Source organism: Rattus rattus, chromosome X, assembly GCF_011064425.1.
Source record: "Rattus rattus isolate New Zealand chromosome X, Rrattus_CSIRO_v1, whole genome shotgun sequence".
NCBI classification, from domain to species: domain Eukaryota; kingdom Metazoa; phylum Chordata; class Mammalia; order Rodentia; family Muridae; genus Rattus; species Rattus rattus.
In genome coordinates, this window is record NC_046172.1 from 17,764,217 (window position 1) to 17,785,414 (window position 21,198).

At 39.2% G+C, this 21,198-nt stretch overlaps 1 pseudogene; it reads right to left on the minus strand.

Moving 5' to 3' along the window:
• Window positions 1–963: 963 nt before the first annotated feature.
• LOC116888884 lies at window positions 964–3,624 on the minus strand (annotated as a pseudogene).
• Between the last annotated feature and the right edge of the window lie 17,574 nt (window positions 3,625–21,198).

Consider the following 21,198-nt stretch of genomic DNA (forward strand, 5'->3'; position numbering starts at 1 on the left):
CAATATAGCTGAGGATGACTTGGAGTTCTGCTGTTCCTGCCTTTGTGTCCCAAATGCCAGGATGGATTTCTTTTATTATGAACACATTTATAGTCTCAAGTCTCTGACTTTCTTTCATATCATTGAGTTTCTCTATAAACTTAAACTGCTTCAGTTTAAGAATCTTCGTAGTTGGTTTTCATTGCAGAGTAAATCAGGTGAGTCTTTCCTATGTGTTTTAACACACAAAAATTTATTTTCACATCTTAGAACTGTGTCACTACATTTAAAGATATCCTTAGACTTCTCACTATAGGAAAGATATTGTGCCAGACACTGGATTTTTAAATAATCTATGGACTATAAAAAATTATTTCAGCTGGGTACTAGGACACATAGCGATAACTCCAGCACTGGGTAGGCTGAGGAAAGCTGGCTTCAAAACACAAAGAAACATTTCCTGTTAATCTTTTTCTGTCTGTTAATAAAAGTTTTTCAACTGGCAGCTGTAATTTATTGAAGGATTCTTATAGATGTGATTCGTAGAAAGAATCTTACATCTCTAATTTTGGAAGGATGTATTAACTGTTCTATTATTCCTATTTAAAGTTTCATTCAAATAGAAGCTATGTGTCCTAACAGTCTAATAGGACTACTTTTATCCTGGTGTATTTCTTCTAGCCACAGGATTATATCTTTTATGAACATAGGAATTAAAACATTTCAAAATTTTAAGTGGCAGAGTTCTTTTGTTTTGTTTTTGTTTTTAAAACATTTGTTCCTTTTATTCACAAAACATAAGACTTACCCCTTTGTTGAATCTCTTTTCTTTATGATTTTACACAAAGGACCTTGAGATATATCAATTATAAAACATGTCAAAAAGAAAACATCTTTAAAAGTTTACAAGTATGTACTTCTACAATCCATCAATGTAAAAAAGACATTGGATTGAATGTAAGGTATGTTCAGTTGTCATTAGAATTATTTTTGTTCTTTTGGAGACTTTTCTCTCCTCTGGTCCTGACTTCTCTTTGATCCTCTATCTGCTAGGTTTTTCGCAGTGTCTCTCGGCACCGTTCTGACACCTGTTGTCATCGTCATCTCCTTTATGACCAGAATGCTTTCTACTCCTCTCCCTTGGCTTGGAGTGATCTTTTCTTCTTATATTATCACTGTCTTGATTTCATGTTCTTTGTTTCCAATTTTCAGAAAAAGAACCTTCACTCTTGCTGCTTCTTCCCTGGCTCACCATGCTTGTCTTCTAGCTCTCTGTGCAAACCTTGTTCTCTTTCCCACCATTGCCAACTCTGCTGTAACTATTCTCACAGCTCTGTCCTCCATGGGCTTTGCTAGGGGATCTTGCTAGTCTGCATCTCATGAGTTCTGCATTCTATGTCTTTCAGACCTTGCTCTCTCGGTCCTCCTTTTGGTCCTCCCTGACTCCTTCCCACCTCCTGTCACGTGTCTGGTGGCCCCTGGCTAACTTATCTACTCTTCACCTCTGGCCTTCCCTTGTCTCTTCTTTCTTGTACCTTTAGCTGTAGGAGGAGCAGTCACTTGCTTCACTGGAGGACTCTGAGCTGCTCTTGCTGCTGTCAGAATCTGAGTCAGAGGGATCAGACGCCAAGAAAGACTCTGAAGAATGGAGATGTCAGGGTTGGTTTCTTTTGCTTAGCTTCTGGTTTCTGGACTACAATCACCTTGGGCGTATTTTTCAGATGTTCTCGAAGTTCATTTATCAAACCTCAGAGACCTATGGAAGTGAAGAAATTGATGGCAAACTGGGTATTATGTGGGTTGTCTTGGGGTAATAGTCCTTCAAATAATGACTGAAGAGTTTCATCCTTTAACCTCGCATTCAGTTTATGAAGTCACATGTATTCACACAGTTCCTGGAAGAAGATCTTGACAAAAATTCTACTAAATGATGTCACGGTCTCTTCACACAGCTTTACACATTCGAGAACACTCCATGGAATTGCATCTGTGTATAAAAGGTGAGTAAACATCTTAGCAATATTTCTCAATTTGTTTCTAAGCAATGAATGCTGTCGGATTATATCTTGAATATACTTTCAAATAATCCCATGTATTCTCTTTTTTGCATACAAAACCACCCAGCTAACAAGCCAAAAAATTTCTCATCGATCCTTTGCTGGGCACAGCAATCAAGTATCATGTTGCAGAGTTCTTTTGTTTGGGTCTCAGCAAACACCATTTTCAGCAACTTGTGTGCACATTCTTCAAAATCTAAACTTGACTGAATGGTAAGATACATTGTATAACAAAATGAGCCTAGGTTGATTTCTGTTGTGTCATGAATAGTTACTTTTTGACCTCCTTCCTCTTCTCCTTTTTCTTCCTCTTCCTCCTCTTTATATTCACTACTTCCAGCTTCTTGGTCTGTGTTTGAATCACTGTCTCCTTCATCAAGGATTTCCTTTCTTTAATAGCCTCACACTTCTCTTCATTCTCCATAAAAATTGCGACCCATCTTAAAAACATTAAGATTGAAGTTATCCTCCAAGGAGAGCATATGTGTAAACTGACCGTCCTCTTCCACTAAGTCAAGGCCTTCCAGAATAACAGGGCGGTCCTTGAATCTATCCTTCCGTACAGCAAACACCACTTCGATCATGTACTGAACTCTTTTGTCCATCTTAGGCTCATGTAGAATGTCTTACAGGCATTCAAAGATTGCATTGATTCCTATTGGTGACAACTGGTTTAATTTGAGACCACATTCCTTGAGGAAGCTGATAGCTTTTTCAACACTCTTCAATGTTGGTCTCTCTAGAAGCAAAGTGAGCATCTCCAGGCACAGAACCTCATGTGTCACATTTTGGTTAATAAGGTGTGCCAAAAATTTTGAAGCAGCCAGGTAGTTGCTTATCATTCCTTTGATATCCTTTCCAAAAATTAAGAATTAGTTTCTTGAGGATTAATTCTCCAGTTTGTGGGAATTTTGAGTTGATCATTGCCACCAAAGCTGCATAAGCATGAGTAGAAGATTGGAGAAGCACTCGGTGATTGCAGAACAGATCTGGACAGCCATCCTCTCCCTCTGACTATGTTCTCTTGAAGGAGCTCTTGGATAAATAATACTTATATTGGAGATGTTGACCTTATTGAGGAGAACATTTATTGATTTCTTCAGAGCCTCCCAACTCATCCTCTGTTCTGCTAAGCTGTTTTTATCTGTAATCTGTTGCTGCATCATCCTGAGCTTTATCAGAGGAATATATGCTCCCCAAGTGTGGGTGAGCAGTAGATCCATCTCATCCTTCTTCTTCTATGTAGGTTCTTCCTGAGTAGAACTCTGGGTTATCCTCAGCCTGGGTTCCTCATTTCAGGATATGGAAATTTCTGTTACTGTTTCTGATGATCTGCAGATCTATCTCTGCATTTTCCTCAGTCCCTACCTTGTGATCCCATGCTGCTGTCATTGTAAGAGTATCCTCTTCTAGAACCCTCATGGTCTGACCAGCTGTAGTCAGAGTAGTCTCTATGTGTGTGTTGGGGCGGGGGTCCATTCTTGTTCTGCGTATCTGTCTTCTGGGGAAGGAGCTCCAGAGGTACGAGTTCTGGCTATTCCTTCTGTCTCCCAGAGGACTGTTTCATGTGTGCCACACTATTTTTCATTTTCTGCTGTCAGCTGACCCAATAAACCAGATGTCTCAGGTTCATTCAAACGACATTTACTCAATGGTCGAGTCCCTTGACAGTTTTCTTTTTCTGCCTCCACACATCACCTACAGCTCCACCATGCTGCCATCACACCCGAAGTGCCAAATGGCGGTGTTCTATAGCAAGACACAAAGGAAATAGCTTTGTCAATGCAAAACCAACCATCTTTGGCAGATTGAAAATATAGCAATGACCTTGAAGAAGTCAAGATCAAGTATTATAAAATGATTATCAAATTGGAACACTAGCTTAGCATGTACAGAAGGCCCCAGGTTCAATCCCAAGCACTTCAATAGGAAAACCATGAAATTACTATAATGGAAACATTTTTTATATATATGTAGTGGATTTGGTTTTTTGATTGTTTTTAAAAAACAGGAAAAATAATAGCTGCTGGCTGTTTTCATGAACATATTTGTTGACTTGTGAAAATCAACTAACTAGCATTTCCTTGACAGTATTAAAACATTTTATACTACCAGAAGTATCATTCCGAGAAGCAGAAGTAAATGGGAGATTTTTTTTCCTACTTTTACTTGCATTTAAATGCTTAACTTTAGGATATCAAGGACTTTCTAATGTTTATCTGAGAGTAGTTATGTTCTAAAATGCAAGTTAAAAGTGCAATGCTGAAAACTACAATAACAACAAAAAGAAGGTACCTTCCTCATTCAGTGAAGCTAAAATTAGTTGCAAGAAATGAAAATTGCAGTTGCCCTGGAGAATAGGAAAATTAACACATGCAAAGAAAATGTTAAAAGAAAATTGGCCTGTTTAGGGAACCTGGGGATGTTTTGTTGTAAGGTCAGTTATCAACAGGACTTTTCCACAGCAACAGTAATCAGTGTATGAAATGTTTGTTACTATTGGAGAAGAAAATGCTGTGGCCCGCTCACATCCTGTGTTCAGTATATTGTTAATATCGGGACCTCAAAAGATGTCCAAGAGCTCATTTCTACAAAGACAGACAGTTTCTTTTAGGGCCCTTTTATTAGGGAGTCTTACCAGTTTGTAAGAGAAATGTTAAGTGGCCTATATAAACAGACACTGATTGATCAAAATGACTTTGTCTCCCTTTTTGTGGAGGGTTATTCAGCCACTTAGCCTGATTGTTTATAATCACCTTTGAACGAAATCCTGAAAATGTTAACTGCTGCCTTTTATCCAGGAGGTAGTGATGAAATACCAGGAATGGTGTGTCCTTTTAACAAAATTTATTTTTAATCAAATCCCCCGAATTTAAAAAAAAAAAAAGTTTTTGTGCTTTGAAGTGTTACCTGTGCCACCGTTTCTAAATGGTGGCTAGATTTGTTTTTGAAGTTGTTGTTAACCTTGACAGACAGCACTGTGCCATGCCCTTTGCCAAGTTCTGCTTTATAATGCTCTAATGAAATAGCCTACTAACTTGTGAACCTACAGTTGACATAAACAAGCCTTCATTAAGAACAGATTTGCCAAGGGGTGGGAGAAGAAAGGGATATTTTCATGCTAATATAATTATGATTGTTCCATTAAATTGTATACTGGGTATATTTTGTTCTTCATTGAAATTTTATTTTGCATTAACTTACTGAGTAATTCCATTTAGCAATCCTGCATCCCATTTTACTGGTACTACCTCTGAAACATATTATCTCCTTAAAACCATATCAGATTGTAATGTGAATTTTTGTAGAATTTTTATTTAAACTTTTATAGAGGCAATAAATGATTTCCAACTAACAGACCTGTCTTTTAAGATTCATTTTTCTTTGTGTTGTGTTTTTCCTCTTAAAAGGGAGTTATTTCTTCCCTCAGATAAGGTTCTCATAAGGAGAGGAATAATAGGGTGTTTGGGGTTCAAAGAAGGGAGAACATCTAATGTTCAAGTGAAAATTTGGTTGACATCTTAAGTTCCCATGTATATCATTCTAATGAGCTTTACATAGACGAGTACAAAGCCAAGAAATGCCAGAATCAATGGAGTGAAGTGAATATTCCATAACAGGCAACAGGTTTGTCCTCAGTAGCATACTTAAATGGTAAGACAACCAAATACACTGCTACAGTATAAACAGCAAACAAAAATGGCAGGTTTATAAGATTTTTGTTAAGTACTAAAGTGTCATCTGACTTGTCTTGCCTCCCTCCGACACTAATTTGGCATGCTTTTAATTTGGATAAAATATGCCTATGACTCCTTTGTCAAAGCCTGATACCAATTAAAACTCTTCGTTTTGCCTAACTAGTGGAGGGCAAAGTGTGAGTTTAAAGTAACACAGAAGCAGCTTTCCTTCCCAGCTGATAGATTTTTCAAACTCTTGTAAGGAGAAATATCACATACAAACACTCAAATGATTCAGGTCCTTCCAAGATCTTCAAAAGAATTGACTTAAGAGAGTAAAAATTTTTGTTTTCATACAAACGAAGGAAAATCCTTAAAATCTCTTCAAAAGACAAATTCATAGCTAAATATATTCATAAGACTACGTGATAGTTTTCACATTCCTCAAAGTTAAAGAAGTTTTAATATTCTTACTAGTATTTTTTAAAAAGGGCAGACTTTGTTTTGTTTTTAATTTTTATTTTATGTATATGACTATTTTTTCCTGCATCTATGTCTGTATAGAATATACATGCCTGGTACCCACAGAGGCCAGGAATGGTGTCAGGTCCCCTGGACCTGGAGTTAAATAGATGGTTGTGAGTGAGCTACTGTGTGGGTGTTGAGAATCAAACCCAAGTCCTCTGGAAAGCAGCAAGTGCTCTTAGCTGCTTGAGCTGGTTGACCAGCTCTCCAGCTGTCGTTTTGTTTTGAGACAGGATCTTACTTTGTTGTCCTGCCTATCTTCAAACTTGCAGCAATCTACATGTTTTATTCTCTCAAATTCTGGGATTATAGGCACCCAAGCATGCCTAGCAAAATGTAATAGACTATAGGGATCCAAACACAAGATGTTATACCTTTAAAAATAATTACTATTTCAAGCTATTAAAAGGCTTTTTCTGCCCATGTCCCCAATGCTTGATGTTATTTGTATCAATGATTCTTGTTAGCTTAATTTGGATAGCTCACAGTTCTAATACCTAGGGCACAGCCTTGAATGTCATTTAGATAAGTTTATTTACACAAGAAAAATCCCTCATAATTTATTTGTATTCAGAACCTTGTCTTTTAGTCTGTCACTAATCACATAGGATCAGGAGGCGATATAGTCAATCTTACATGTTACTTCTATAAACAAAACGCTGGATGTTGAGGAGGCTATCTTATATAGTCTCTACTACTACATACCTCTGTGGTAAGTTTACTAGTTGCCAGTCATTGGGGATAGTTTGTGACAATGCAGTCATCCTTAACAAAAGGTAGAAGTACCTACCAGACATTCATTCATATGATGGTATTTGCTTAATCGACTGCATCCTTTACAATATTTGAATGAATAGCCAGGATTCTGACAGTCGGTGGAGTTAGTGATTAAAGTTGAAGACACAATATAAAAAACTTCTAAAAAGTCTTGACAGAATCATTATAATGACAGCAACTGACTGGTGGACAGGAGCAAGAGGAAGTCAAGATTCTGGATCAACAAGGTGTATAATGCTTGAGAGCCAAGTTGAGTAACCGTTTAGATTATTAGAGGAGTTAAGACATAAAGGTGTAGGGCTTGAGAGATGGCCTACCAGTTAAAAGCATGTCGTATTGCAGAAGATTGGAATTTGGTCCCAGCACCCACACTGAATTGATCATAATTGTGTGGGGCTCTAGCTGTAGGAAATCCAATAAACTCTTTGGCTCTCTGTGGGCACCTGTACATACATGTACACATTCCTACACATATACACATAATTTAAAACAATATAAGAGGCTGGAGAGATGACTCCGTGGTAAGAGCACTTGGCTCTTCTTGCAGAGGGCCTAGATTCAGTTCCTAGCACCCATATGGTGGTTCACAACCATCTGTATCTCTAGTTTCAGGGGACCTAACACCTTCCAGCTAGTCTCCATGGGCCCCTGTGTGCAATGTGGTATGCATAAATTCACAACGGCTCAGATACATATAATAAATGCATCTTTAAAACTAAATATTTTTTAAATTGCAGGGATGTGATAAGTTGCTTGACCTGTCTGATAATGATAGTATCTATGTGGCAATGAGAAGGATAACCTGCCATACAGTGCTCATCACAATGCCTTGTAACACAATGTGTTTAGGATACCAATACTATTATTGCTTTCCAAAAACAAATGTCGGGAGGAACAGGTTGAAGAAACTCGAGAACTTTGACTTCAAGAATTTGGCTCTGCTGTCTTAAGTCTCTGTCCCCTGCCATTGGAACCCCTAACCCCTACTAAGACTGCCTGCTTGGGCCTCAGTGGAAGAGGATATGCCTAGACCTGCTGGAACTAGATGCCCCAAGGTGGGATGGTACGCAAGGGGGGTGGGGAAGATCCTCTTCTCTGAAGAAAAGGGAAGGGTCAGTGTGGGAGGGATTTGTAAGGGTGGGACTGGGGAGATAGAAGACAAGGGGGGGGTGCTGTGATTGGGTTGCAAAGTGAATACAAAATAAAAATAATAAAATAAATTGGCCCTGAGTAGAGACTGATTCAAAACAAAAGTTTCATCTACCTATAGAATGTGACTAGCACAGCTGTCACACTCAAAAGGTAATGTGCTTTTCTTAGGCGGCCTTTGGTGTTCTCCTTACCACAGAACTGCTAGACTCTAGCATTTCCTCTAGCAGCTAGAGGAATGGGCTAAATGGACTCCTTGCTTTGCATCAAATGAAGCATTAATGCCATGTAACCTATTTCATCCACTTTTACTGCCCATTATCTATAGGTATCTTTACATATTTGATAAAATTGCATGAATCAAACTCACTGTAGAAAACCCTATTTCTTTAAAATTTCAATTCACTTTATCAAATGTTGCTCTGTAATTTAATGCATGTGCAAATGATGGTAAATTTCTGAAACTGGTTTTTTAAATGACTTACAGAAATTTGAGTGCAGTTGTTTTGTTCTACTTCATTATGTTTCCTACTGGGTAAATTTTACCCAGTCATTACTGCTTCTAAAGCAGACTGGCATCGTTTGTTCAAGCATGCTTCATTTTGCATGTGATCTGCATCATTGCTTTCGTAAGTGCGGGTTTGGTACCTGCATGCTTTCCTCCTATTTTGTTCATGAACACACACTTTGCATACCATTTCAAAGACTTAGTTCACCCCTATATGAAAAATTACATAACTTCTATCTCTGCTGATACAGTGAGTCAAAGGAAAGGGTCACTTGACCTTTTGTAAAGACTGTTTAGTGCACACAAAGCTATTTTTCAAAACATAAAAGGGGCTCTGGACCAATTAAATATTTTAAGGGATTCATTCTTATTTAACCTCATAACTTTTGTTCCTTCTATTTTCAGATAATTATCAGATATCTTAATTGGAACAACAATAACAAAAGGTTAAGAAACCCCAAGTTCATTTGAAATAAACATTGGTCTAGTTGAATACAAATGATCACTAAAAACCTGAAAGGAAAACAAGAGTTCAGTGGAATAAATTTAGAATACCTTGGAACTAAGATGTTATCATTTGAAATGCAAGTAAACTACTACTCACAAATTAATGCTTCAAATTGTCTTGGCTTAATTCTTGTTTCTCCCTTTTCTTTTAATGATGCAAACATTATGGTTGTGAATGCTATCCCTCAATCTTTCATTTGTCCAACAAGAAACCATATACTCTGGTATTATATATGCTTTCCTACAAAAAGCATTAGAACACTAAGCATGATGGTTCATGTCTATCTCAGCGCTGTAGGCTGGAGCAGGAGGATTGTTCTAAGATTGAGGCTGGCCAGGCCAGCCTGCCTACAGGGTATATATTTGTCTTGAAAAAAGAAAAAGAAAGGACAGACAGGAGGAAAGAAAAGAAAAAGAAGGAAGGAAAGAAAGAAAGAATAAAAAAAGAAAATCAAAGAAAACGGTCTGGGGCATGGGAAGGGTTGGCATATCTACTATTGCATGAATGTTTTCTGGGGAGATATAAAGAAATATCTACTGATTTCAGATAAGGCACTAATAACCACCCAAACTAACAGTTCTATCCACGTGTACTTTGACAAACCAGTGTCTTTATTTGGCTTCCTCACAGAAACTTGGATGTCATGGTTTGCTTTTTGTTGGTGTTATAAACACTATGATAAAATCAGACTGGTGGGACAGTTCGTCATCTTACACGTTCAAGTCTATCATGCAGAATAGGAATTCAAAGCATGAACGTGGAAGTAGGAACTGAAGCAGACTCCAAGAAGGAACAAGGATTACTAGATTACTCTCCATTTCTTGCTGAGCCTGCTTTCTCATACATTCCAGGACTGTCTATGTATAGGATTGAATTACTCTTATTGGCTTGGGCCCTCCCACATCAACTATCAATCAACAAAATGTCCTAAACTCATGTCTGCAGGCCAATCTGATAGATGCAGTTCCTCAACTAAGGATCCCTCTTCTCAAATGACTGTAGTTTGTGTTAAGTTGACAAAAAATAATAACCAGCATATGGGAAACGGATTACTTGCTGGAGCATAAGGCATTGCAAAACAACTTACCCTGAATACTTACCCCAATATGGGTGACTTCCCCATACCTTCATAGATGGAGTCCCAACCTCAGTTAACCTTCCAAAATCTATATACTTTGTCACTTCCCAATACCATGGATACCATGTGCATCTGGAACAGAAATGCACATAACTTGGGGAGGTGTGTAGGAAGAAGAAACTAGTGCCTCATGCGAGAACTTGTGCATGCCAGAAAATTCTTTTAACGCCAATCTCTTAATCTATAAAATGGTAATAAATATACCTCCTCTTGAAGCCTACAACTCTGATTATGGTTATAAAAGAAACTGGTTGTAAGAAAACTTTATAATTTAAAAGACACTTTGATCGTAAAAGATTAAAACTATTCCAATTAACCTATGCATTCAAAACTATTGGGCTTTGAGGCCACAAAGAAAAGAATATACTCTCTAGTCTCCTGGAGTTTGTCATAACTTAAAAATTTATGTTTAAATACATAAAATGAAACATGAAAAGCAGCATACAATTCAACAAAGTATATCATAGACTGATTGCTAAAAGAAAAGTGAGGAGCTAGTGGAAGGGAAACAGTACTTTTTGTTAAATGTTATTTTGAATTGGTTTGGAATCAAATACAACTACTCAGACAATTAAATTTCTGATGTCCACAAAGAGGTGATATCAATTAAACTTACGATTCTCTTCACAGTTTTAAAAATATTTTCTAATTGAAGAAGTCCTCAGAAGATGGAAAGATCTCCCATGCTCATGGATTGGCAGGATTAATATAGTAAAAATGGCCATTTTACCAAAAGCGATCACAGATTCAATGCAATCCCCATCAAAATACCAATCCAATTCTTCAAAGAGTTAGACAGAACAATTTGCAAATTCATCTGGAATAACAAAAACCCCAGTATAGCTAAAACTATCCTCAACAATAAAAGGACTTCAGGGGGAATCACTATCCCTGAACTCAAGCAGTATTACAGAGCAATAGTGATGAAAACTGCATGGTATTAGTACAGAGACAGACAGATAGACCAATGGAACAGAATTGAAGACCCAGAAATGAACCCACACACCTATGGGCACTTGATTTTTGACAAAGGAGCCAAAACCATCAAATGGAAAAAAGATAGCATTTTTAGCAAATGGTGCTGGTTCAACTGGAGGTCAACATGTAGAAGAATGCAGATCGATCCATGCTTATCACCCTGTACAAAGCTTAAGTCCAAGTGGATCAAGGACCTCCACATCAAACCAGATACACTCAAACTTATAAAAGAAAAACTAGGGAAGCATCTGGAACACATGGGCACTGGAAAAAATTTCCTGAACAAAACACCAATGGCTTATGCTCTAAGATCAAGAATCGACAAATGGGATCTCATAAAACTGCAAAGCTTCTGTAAGGCAAAGGACACTGTGGTTAGGACAAAACGGCAACCAACAGATTGGGAAAAGATCTTTACCAATCCTACAACAGATAGAGGCCTTATATCCAAAATATACAAAGAACTCAAAAAGTTAGACCGCAGGGAGACAAATAACCCTATTAAAAAATGGGGTTCAGAGCTAAACAAAGAATTCACAGCTGAGGAATGCCGAATGGCTGAGAAACACCTAAAGAAATGTTAAACATCTTTAGTCATAAGGGAAATGCAAATCAAAACAACCCTGAGATTTCACCTCACAGCAGACAAAGTGGCTAAGTTCAAAAATTCAGGTGAAAGCAAATGCTGGCGAGGATGCGGAGAAAGAGGAACACTCCTCCATTTTTGGTGGGATTGCAGACTGGTACAACCATTCTGGAAATCAGTCTGGAGGTTCCTCAAAAAATTGGACATTGAACTGCCTGAGGATCCAGGTATACCTCTCTTGGGCATATACCCAAAAGATGCCCCAACATATAAAAAAGACACGTGCTCCACTATGTTCATCGCAGCCTTATTTATAATAGCCAGAAGCTGGAAAGAACCCAGATGCCCTTCAACAGAGGAATGGATACAGAAAATATGGTACATCTACACAATGGAATATTACTCAGCTATCAAAAACGATTTATGAAATTCGAGGCAAATGGTCGGAACTGGAAAATATCATACTGAGTGAGGTAACCGAATCACAGAAAAACACACACATGGTATGCACTCATTGATAAGTGGCTATTAGCCCAAATGCTTGAATTACCCTAGATGCCTAGAACAAATGAAACTCAAGACGGATGATCAAAATGTGAATGCTTCACTCCTTCTTTAAAAGGGGAACAAGAATACCTTTGGCAGGAATAGAGAGGCAAAGATTAAAACAGACACAGAAGGAACACCCATTCAGAGCCTGCCCCACATGTGGCCCATACATACAGCCATCCAATTAGACAAGATGGATGAAGCAAAGAAGTGCAGACCGACAGGAGCCGGATGTAGTAGATCTCTCCCGAGAGACACAGCCAGAATACAGCAAATACAGAGGTGTATGCCAGCAGCAAACCACTGAATTGAGAATAGGACCCCCTGTTGAAGGAATCAGAGAAAGAACTGAAGAGCTTGAAGGGGCCGAGACCCCATATGAACAACAATGCCAAGCAACCAGAGCTTCCAGGACTAAGCCACTACCTAAAGACTATACATGGACTGACCCTGACTCTGACCTCATAGGTAGCAATGAATATCCTAGTAAGAGCACCAGTGGAAGGGGAAGCCCTGGGTCCTGCTAAGACTGAACCCCAGTGAACTAGATTGTTGGGGGAGGCGGCAACGGGGAAGGATGGGGAGGCGAACACCCATAAAGAAGGGGAGGGGGAGGGGGATGTTTGCCCGGAAACCGGGAAAGGAAATAACACTCGAAATGTATATAAGAAATACTCAAGTTAATAAAAAAAAAAAGATGAGGGAAACAAATATTAATAGATTTATGAAAAAAAATATTTTCTAAACATATTAGTTTTCCTTAGGGCCATATTGCCATTATATATTCTTCACTTAACTACTATTTAATTCTTACCTGTTCGTAGTTCAGATCTATGTTCATATAATTAGTACTTATTGAATTCATATTATGTGCCAGCTATAGATCTGGGTGCTAGATCCTATGATCCCTTGGAATGTTTGATTATGGTTCTTTTATGTTTGAATCTCTTGGAATGTTTGATTATGGTTCTATTTGACTATAGATCTATACAATGTTAATACTGACAAATATCATAGTGTTTTACTGGACCAAATTTGTCAGGATTATATAAAAAAAAATGGTGATCAAAGAGATGATAAGAGCATCTTCCCAAGTACTCCAAAGGTAATAGATGGTAAAATTAGAATAGACCCTACCCTAGGTTTCTCCTACCAGGTTCCTGTTTTTCCCATTATACTAGATCTTAGAGTAGTACCTTATTTTACTAAGCTAAAGATATATAGATATAGATACAGATATGGATATAGATATAGATATGGATATGGATATCTAAAGATACAGATATATCTTTAAAGCAATGATTCTCAAAGCTAAAATGTAACAACAATTCATGGGAAAAAAGAGACCATGAATTTGAAAAAGAGGAAGAGAGTTGAGGGGATTGGAGAAAGGAAATGGAAGAGGGAGATATCAAAGACAAAATAATGTATAAGATGAATCTGCAGGTCTTGTTTAGACAGCCATGCTGATGAGATGTCATGGGTACTGCCGTGCCAAAGATACTATCATCATACATACAAATTGATTTTCGGCCTCTTATAGTCTTCTGCACCTCTTCTGAAATGTTCCCTGAGCCTTACATATAGGGGAATTTAGATGTATCCAATGTAGATGGACAACACATAGCTTTTCTCGGCATTTTAACCAGTTGTGGCTTTTTGTCTGGCCTGTCTGCTGCCAAAACGAATCCTTTTTTGGTGAAGGTTGAGAGCTACACTTACCTGTGATTATAAGGTAAGTATTTTTATTTTGTCTTTTATTTTTTCTTTTTCTTTCTTTTTTTTCCGGGGCTGAGGACCAAACCCAGAGCCTTGCACTTGCTAGGCAAGTGCTCTACCACTGAGTTAAATCCCCAACCCCAAGGTAAGTATTTATAATTAATGTAGAAATTATATTGGTCTAGGGAAGTGACAGTAGAAGGTTCTATGGCTTCCCAACCTGATGGCATGGGATGACATGGCATGAATTCTCTCCTATTAAATGGGCCTTAACTATATATTTTTTTCTTTTCTTTTTTTCCAGATCTGGGGACCGAACACAGAACCTTGCGCTTGCTAGGCAAGTGCTCTACCACTGAGCTAAATCCCCAACCCAGGGCTTTAACTATATTAAACAACTGATTGTTACCACCAAGTTATAAGTGCTGTACAATTCTAGTAAATGCAACACTTAGAGTTGTAGCAATAGATAGAGCACTTGAATAGCAAAGCATCTATGCTGATCATTTTTGTGGGCCATAAGTATCACAACTAGTACTGTGAAAGCTAGTCCTCAGGGTAGAGCTTTCAAGCCATACCTAGCTGGATTCCTTTAAGTCCTATGTAACAAAGCAACAACAAAAGCTGTATTAGTAACGGTTCTCTAGAGCCACAGAACTTATGGATAGTTTCTATACAGTAAGGGAATTTGTTGTGATGACGTATAGTCTGTAGTCCAACTCCCCAACAATGGTCATCTGTGAGTGAGAAGTCCAAGGATCTAGTAGTTGCTCAGTCCCACAAAGCTAGTTGTTTCAGCTGGTCTAATGTAGGTTCCAACAGATGTGCTGGCAAGTAAGTGCAAGAAGAATCAAGTGAAGAAATGTGAACCTTCCTTCTTCCAGTGCCCTTATGTAGGCTTCCAGAAGAAGGTGTGGCCCAGATTAAAGTTGTATACCATGCCTGGATCTGGGACTTTTTTTCGTCTCAGGCTGATTTTGAACTCAGAGATCTCCTTGCCTTAGTCTCCTGGGATTAAAGGTATATACTACCTTTCCTGGGCCTAAGCTTTTCATAGCCACTATGCCTCAAAATCTCCATGCCAAGGCCGAGGTCAGAAACTTGTGACTCCCATACTCAAGATCTGGATCACAGGTGAGCCCTCCAATTCTGGATTGTAGCTCATTCCAGATATAGTCAAGTTGACAACCAGGATTACAATCTACCCTTTGTCAACTTGACACAAATATATCTCATGTCAAATATACCTATACATGAAACAATAACAAGGTCATGAACATGCCTATATAACTATTCCTGATAGAATCACAAACACATTTGTAAATTTAAAATGGGGCAATGTCCCTTGTGAACATTTTTTAGTATCTCAACTTAAATACCAATTGATGTTACAGAAATTAGATGAAAGCACAAATAGCTATACAAATGTGTTCATTACAAAAAGCAGAAGCATTCATATTATTTTATAATCCTTGTTTCTGCAACTGATACAAGACCATAGATGGTATTTATAACTACCTTCCTCTGTTACCCATTCTGTATTTCTTCCATCCTCTGCAAGCACCTCAGCAGGTCTTGGGTCTTTTTCTGGAGGAGTGACACATACCTTCATTCCTGATGGGTCTGTGTTCTTTGTCATCCTGTTTGGATTAGGCTGTTGTAGTTTCCCATTGACTTTAGTCACAGGACATGGTAGTACCAAGAGATGGCCCCAGGGATCTCCTGCACTCTAGACATAATCCTTCTTACCTCCATTATGGAGAGGCAATCCAATTTCCCCATGGAAATCTGGATCTATCACCCCTCCTAATACTGTTATCCCTTAGCATGTTGGTTTAAGGACATTAGAAGCCCAAAATGACCAGGGGGAAGTCTGAGCTTCCAGTTCAATGGAATGTTTGTTATGGCTCCTGGTAGGAGCACTTCCCCTGGAACGGAAACTTCTAGGCCAACAGAACCTAGGATTATGGGGACAGGAAGCAAAATTTTTCGTAGAGGGTCACTAGGAGTGATAGTGAGTGGAACTATAACCTTTTCCACCCCTTGATTCCTGGACCCATGGATCCTGGATATGGGAGAAACTGTACCATGTATGAGACGCTGATTCAAAGCATATTCTGTCTTCTGAAGAATTTTGCCCCAACCCTCCATGCTGCTGCCAACTAATTGGCATTGTAACTGCATCTTCAAAAGGCCATTCCATCTTTCTATCAGACCTGCTGCTTCAGGATGATAGGGAACATGGTAAGACCAGTGGATTCCATGATTGTGGGCCCACTGTTGCACTTCTCTGCCTATGAAGTGAGTTCCTTGCTCAGAGGCAATACTGTATGGATTACCATGGTGATGGATAAGGCATTCTGTAAGTCCACATATGGTGGTTTTGGCAGAAGCATTATGTGCAGTAAAGGCAAATCCATAACCAGAATAAGTATCTACTCCAGTAAAAACAAAACATTTTTCCTTTACACAGAGAAAGTGGTCCAGTGTTGTCAACCTACTACCAGGTTGCTGGCTGATCACCTTGAGGAATGGTGCCATATCTGGGACTCAGTGTTGGTCTCTGTGTTGGATCTGTTGTTCCACAGCAGCTGTAGCTAGGTTAACCTTGGTGAGTGGAAGTCCATGTTTTTGAGCCCAAGCATAACTCCCATATTGACTACCATGGCTATTTTGTTCATCTTATCCACTTGATTATTGAGCTCCTCCTCAGCTGAAGTCACCTTTTGGTGAGCATTTATATGGGACACAAATATCTCCACATCCTTTGCCCATTTGGAGAGATCCAGCCACACACTTCTTCCCCAGATATCTTTTCACCAATTTTCCAATCATTATCTTTCCAAGTCCCTGACCATTTAGGCAATCCATTGGCTACAGCCCATGAGTCAGTAAACAATTGTACATCTGGCCATTTCTTCTTCCAAACAAACTAATACCATGTGTACTGCCCGAAGTTCTGCCCACTATGAAGATTTTCCTTCACCTGTATCTTTCATGGTTGCTCTAGAAATGGGTTGTAATGCTGCAGCTGTCCATGTCTGGATGGTGCTGGCATAACGTGCAGAGCTGTCAGTAAACCAGGTCCTAATCTTCTCTTCCTCAGTTAACTAATCATAGGGAACACCCCATGAGGCTATAGTTGCATGCTAGGCAGCAGATGGCATTATAACAGGAGTAGAAACCATAGGCATTCGAACAACTTCTTCATGTAACTTGCTTGTGCCTTCAGGACCTGCTTGGGCCTGATCACATACATACCACTTCCATTTGATAATAGACTGCTGCTGTGCATGTACTACTTTATGACTTGGAGGGTCTGATAACACCAAGCTCATGATGAGCTATTCAGGTTGCGTGTTAGCTTGGTGTCCTATCATCAAACGTTAAGTATCCACTAAGGCACAGTAGCAAGGCAAGAGCTCTTTTTCAAAGGGGGAATAGTTTTCTGCAGAGGATGGTAGAGCTTTGTTCCAAAAATCCCAGAGGTCTCTTCTGTGATTCACCTACAGAGGTCTACCAGAGACTCCAAACAGCCACTGACACCTCAAGTACCATTGTGTCTGCTGGATCATATGGTCCAAGTGGTAGAGCAGCCTACACAGCAGCCTGGAACTGTTGAAGAGCCTTCTGTTCCAGGCCCCACACAAAGCTGGTAGCTTTCTGAGTCACTTGGTAAATGGGCCTGAGTAAAACACCCAAGCGAGAAATGTGCTGTCTCCAGAATCCAAATAGACCCACTAAAGTTTGTGCTTCTTTCTTGGTGGTGGGAGGGGCCAGGTGAAATAGCTTATCTTTCACCTTAGAATGAATATCTCTGCATTCCCCATACCACTGGACTAAGAATTTCACTGAAGTAGATGGTCCTTGAATTTTGGTTGGATTTATTTCCCATCCTCTCAATTAGTACGAAGTGGTTGCTACTTACTGCTCACTTGGTCCAATCAGCATAATGTCATCAATATATAGTGTACCAATGTGATATTTTATAGAAGAACAGACCATTAAGACCCATTCTCTTTTTATTTTTATTTTTTTAATTTTATTTTTCTTGGATATTTTATGTATTTACATTTCAAATGTTATCATTTTTTTCCTCTCTCTCCCCCTGCTCCCACTCCCACCCACCAATTCCAACCTCAACACCCTAGTATTACCCTTGGGACACAAGCCTTCACAGGACCAAGAGCTTTTCTTCCTATTGATGCTAGACAATGCCACCTTCTGCTACATATGTAGCTAGAGCCATGGTACTTCCATGTGTACGCTTTGGATGGTGGTTTAGTCCCTGGGAGCTCTGGTGGTGTCTGGTTGGTTGATATCCTTGTTCTTCCTATGGTGTTGCAAACCCCTTCAGCTCCTTCAGTCTTTTCTCTAACTCCTCCATTAGGGTCCCCTGGTTTAGTCCAATAGTTAGTTGCAACTGCACTCATCTGTATCAGTAGGGTTCTAGCAGAGCCTCTAAGGAGACACCCATATCTGGCTCCTGTCAGCAAGCATTTCTTGACATCAGCAGTAGTGACTGGGTTTGAATATTGCATATGGGATGGTTCCCCAGGTAGGGCAGTCTCTGGATGATCTTTTCTTCAGTCCCTGCTCAACTCTTTGTCCCTGTATTTCCTCCTGTGAGTATTTTGTTCTCCCTTCTAAGAAGGAATGAAGAATCCACATTTTGGTCTTCCTTCTTCTTGGGCTTCATATAATCTGTGAATTTTTTCCTTTGGTATTCCAAGTTTTGGGGCTAATATCCACTTATCAGTGAGTGCATAAAGAAGCAAATTCACCCAAGATGAGTAGACAGCAGGAGATAATCAAACTCAGAGCTGAAATCAACCAAGTAGAAACAAAAAGAACTATACAAAGAATCAACAAAACTAGGAGCTGGTTCTTTGAGAAAGTCAAACCATTAGCCTAACTAACCAGAAGGCACAGAGACAGAATCCAAATTAACAAAATCAGAAATGAAAAGGGAGACATAACAACAGAATATGAGGAAATTCAAAAAATTGTCAGATCCTATTACAAAAGTCTATATTCAACAAAACTGGAAAATCTGGAGGAAATAGACAATTTTCTAGACAGATACTAAAGTTAAATCAGGATCAGATAAACAATCTAAACAGCCCCACAAACCCTTTAACAACAGAATCAGTCATTAAAAGTCTCCCAACCAAAAAAGCCCAGGACCAAATGGGTTTAGTGCAGAATTCTATCAGACCTTCAAAATAAGACCTTCAAACTATTCCACAAAATAGAAACAGAAGGAGCACTACCCAGTTCATTCTTTGGAGCCACAATTATGCTTATACGTGAACCACACAAAGACCATAAAAGAGAACTTCAGACCAATTTCCCTCATGGACATCAATGCAAAAATACACAAGATCCCTTTTAACTAAGTTATGACACAGGGCAGGAGAGTTAATAAATCCTTGAGGCAAAACTGTAAAGGCATACTGCTGTCCTTGCCAACTGAAAGCAAATTACTTCTGGTTGTCCTTATGGACAGGTACTGAGAAGAAGGCATTTGCTAGATCAACAGCTGCATACCAGGTAACAGGTTATGTGCTAATTTGCTCAAGTACCGAAATCATATCTGATATAGCATCTGCAATCAAGTTACTATCTTATTTATTTTTCAATAGTCAAGTGTCATTCTTCATGATCTGTCTTCTGCACTGGCCAAATAGGAGAGTTAAAGGGAGATGTGGTGGAAACCCCGACCCCTGTATCTTTCAAGTCCTTGATGGTGGCAGTAATTTCAGCAATTCCTCCAGGATTACAATCTGCCTTTGATTCACTATTATTTTTTTTGGCAGAAGCAACTTTAAAGGCTTCCATTTAGCCTTTGCAACCATAATAGCCCTTACTCCACAGGTCAGGGAACTAATGTGAGGATTCTGCCAATTTCTAAGTATATCTATCCCAATTATACATTCTGCAACTGGGGAAATGACCACAGGATATGCTTGGGGACCTACTGGACCTGTTATGAGTTTGACATTGGTTAAAACTCCATTAATCACATCTTAGATAAGCCCCTACTTTAACTGGAGGGCCACAATGTTTCTTGGCATCTTCTGGGATCAGTGTCAATTCAGAACCAGTATCCAATAGACCCTGGAAAGTCTGGTTATTTCCTTTTCCCCAGTGTACAGTTACCCTTGTAAAATGCCATAGGTCCCTCTGGGGAAGAACTGTAGAAAGGCTAACAGTAAAACTTTTAGGAGTTGTATCAAGATTCTTCCTCAGGGGAACCTGGCCACCCATCATTCAAGGAGTTCTGGGTCTGCAAACTGGCTAAGTCTGGAAATTGTTCACTGGTAGTGATGGTTTGTATATGCTTGGCCCAGGGAGTGGCTCTTATTAGGAAGTGTGGTCTTTTTGAAGTAGGTGTGTCACTGTGGATGTGGGCTTAAGACCCTCACCTAGCTGCCTGGAAGTGGACTTCCACTAGCAGTCTTCAGATGAAGACGTTGAACTCTCAGCTCCTCCCACACCATGCCTGCCTGGATGTGACTATGCTCTGGCCTTGACAATAATGGACTGAACCTTAACCCAATTAAATGTTGTCCTTTATAAGATTTGCCATGATTATGATGTCTGTTCATGGCAGTGAAACCCTAAGACACTGGTTGAGATTGCCTTTTGCCATGATCCAGTGTAGCCTTTCTTTCATTTGTTTGAGAATTTCTGCTGATACAGATCAAACATACGCAGTAGGCTTCCTATCTATTTCATGCCTGGAAACACCATAACTGATTAGCCAGTACCGAAGGTCCATATAAGTCATGCCATTATAAATGTCACCTCTTCTGTGCTGACCATGTCAGGCTATGTCATTATAAATGTTGTTTTGTCTACGCTACCCATTATAATAACTAAGATCACCTTGTCTCTGGTGTTTCAATGCTGCCACCTGGCCCTTGCTACCTGGAGGCCAAATTAAACCCACTGCATTTTATTCATCTAATTGAGCAGCATCTCCAACCTTTAGGCTTGACATAAGTAAAAGGGTAAGAACAAAATTCTTCAAATGTTCTGGTGC